General features: G+C 44.5%; 1 pseudogene across 1 annotated transcript; it reads right to left on the reverse strand.

Annotated features, from left to right (window-relative positions):
• Window positions 1-820: 820 nt before the first annotated feature.
• LOC149529244 (protein EXORDIUM-like 2 pseudogene) lies at window positions 821-2,143 on the reverse strand (annotated as a pseudogene). The gene has a single exon (XR_016358453.1). The product of XR_016358453.1 is annotated as a protein EXORDIUM-like 2 pseudogene (transcript).
• Window positions 2,144-2,398: the final 255 nt, after the last annotated feature.

The following is a 2,398-nucleotide window of genomic DNA, read 5'->3' on the forward strand; positions in this document are numbered from 1 at the left end:
TGGGTCTAGACATATACATGGATTCATTTTAATTCTTGGTGCACCTAGCATGGACAAACTCGACTAGCGTGACAAAGTAGAATGAGAGACATCATTCTTTGACAAATATGTGAATTCATGGAATCCTCGTACTCCATATTGTAGAAACAACACACACCATGAATATTTGCAAAAAGTTCCTTGCTTGTTGGAAACCACTGCTAACTTCCCTAGAGGACAAGTTCCCTCATCCAAATAAGAAGCTTTAAACTAGGCTCTTTAGACTTAAAATTAATTATAAAGTAACCCATAAAATCAATGGTTGATTTCCAACAATCCTATTGTGAATTTTATCTTAAGACTTTTATTTTTATCTTCTCAGTTTCTTATATGAATTTAAGAAAATGAGTTTAGCTATCTTGAATTTAGTTTAGGTCAAATTAACAATGTTCTGTTTCCTTTTGACAAATAATATACATCAATAAGGACATCGACAATGTCTACCCAGCCAACAAACTCAGGTGAATAGACAATTTTTGTTATTTAATAATTAAATTTATTATTAAGAAACAATGTTTTAAAAAAATTCATAATTTTTGATGTAATAAAAAAATATCAATAAATTATAAATTTCGTCAGCTAGTTATGCACTGGTGTCGGTAACGACCATATTATATGAAGTTTTACCTTTTGCCACTCTCTAGTGCTAGTTTAAGATATGGAAAAAAATATAGGCCTCTCGACGTTTTGGATTATATATGTGAGTCTCTGTGTTAATAAATCATAATGTAACAGCTTCGAACCTGCCTAAACAATGTTAAACAACAACAATAATAACACATTTGTACATGAAATGGGGGAGTAAATTCAGAAGAACGTCTACATATTTCTACATATGCGATCTCTATCAAAGGGACAATGCTTTACATGAAAGGCGCCTTTACATCCAAACCCCAACAAAGCTCATATACAACCCATACTACATACTGCCAAACCTGTTACATACATCCCATATTACACCCAAAAATCCCTCTACTCCCAACTCCTACAGGATCGCGACACTGGGTCCCACATGGCCGGTAACAGAAACTTCCTTCCATTCACTCCATGCGCATTATAGCTCGCCCCTGTAATACTATCCACAGGCACTTGACCGGGGAAACCGGGGTACGCCCCCTTCCCGTAAATTCCCCCACAAGCCGACACGGCCTCCAGCGGCGCCGCTGCGTCGCCTTGAAAATAACCCGTATTAAATGGGTTCGTCACCGCTCCCGCCAAAACAGTGGCAATATTGATGATCATACCGTCGATGCCCACGTCAGCATTGGGTGACACCAGAGGAGGGGTCTGAGGCCCGTAGAGGGGCTGATGAAACGGCCACGCACACTGCCCCGGGCACTGAGTCCCAGGGTTTCCAACCCACGCGTACGGCACAGATCTCGCCCCATATTCCAGGCCACCATGGAAGCCGCAAGAGCTCGAGCAGAATCTCTCCACGGCAACATCCGCTGACGTAAGCACCACGTAAATCGCGTTGCTACTATTCTCCGACGTAACTCCGGACAGCGCAACGCCTCGCACAAGGGCCTCCACGTCGGATCTCGTTAGGGTTTTACCCAGAGAGTACGCCTCGTCGAGCTTCTGAAACCCTAACAATGGCGTAACGGCGGCCGCGTTGGAAGCATCTTTGTAACCCTGCGTAGTCTTCCACCAGGCAGACACCGTTTGCTGAAGATCACCGTTGCATGCGACCCCTAAAGACTGAACGAAATCCCCCACAATGGAGCGTTGAACGGGGCTAAATTGGCCGTACCAGATCAGATTCACCTCTAGGGCAGAGCTGCTTGTGAGCAGCGGGCCGTTGTGGTAGTATAAAATAAGCGGGCTTTCTTCCACAAGGTATGCGCGGGTAGCGTTCATTAAAGAAACTAAGAGTATTATGGCAAATATTTTTGCCCCCATAAGCTTACTCTCTGCCATTGTTGAGCTGATTTTGGAATATCAAGCCACGAATTGAGCTCTATGCGACTTCGCAGGGTTTAATAGTGACAAAATCTGAAGGAACAGTGCGAGGCACTTGTGTGGCTGGAATTCCCCAACGTGTATGCTGCAGATTCATTCCAGAGAGCTTCGAGCGCATTCCATTGTGCCAGTAGCGCCCGTAGAGTAGTTTTTTTTAAAAAACCCGCCGAGCTCTAACGGACTCAATAATTATTGCGAGCTGGCAGGTGATCGTACATTCTTCTTTCCGCCACATCTTTTGCAAGCTCGACGCGTGTCCCAAGAGATAAGGCAGCGAGTGGCGTGGCTCAGTTGTTACAGACGGCGCTTTGTGGTTGGTCGGAGGCAACAGCGGAGGGTGGCGGGCATCATTCTTTCTGTCCGAACTTTCCGAGTGGAATTACGTCATTAGTTGGCT

This window comes from Cupressus sempervirens, chromosome 11, assembly GCF_028749045.1.
Source record: "Cupressus sempervirens isolate cs-2001-9-10 chromosome 11, ASM2874904v1, whole genome shotgun sequence".
NCBI classification, from domain to species: domain Eukaryota; kingdom Viridiplantae; phylum Streptophyta; class Pinopsida; order Cupressales; family Cupressaceae; genus Cupressus; species Cupressus sempervirens.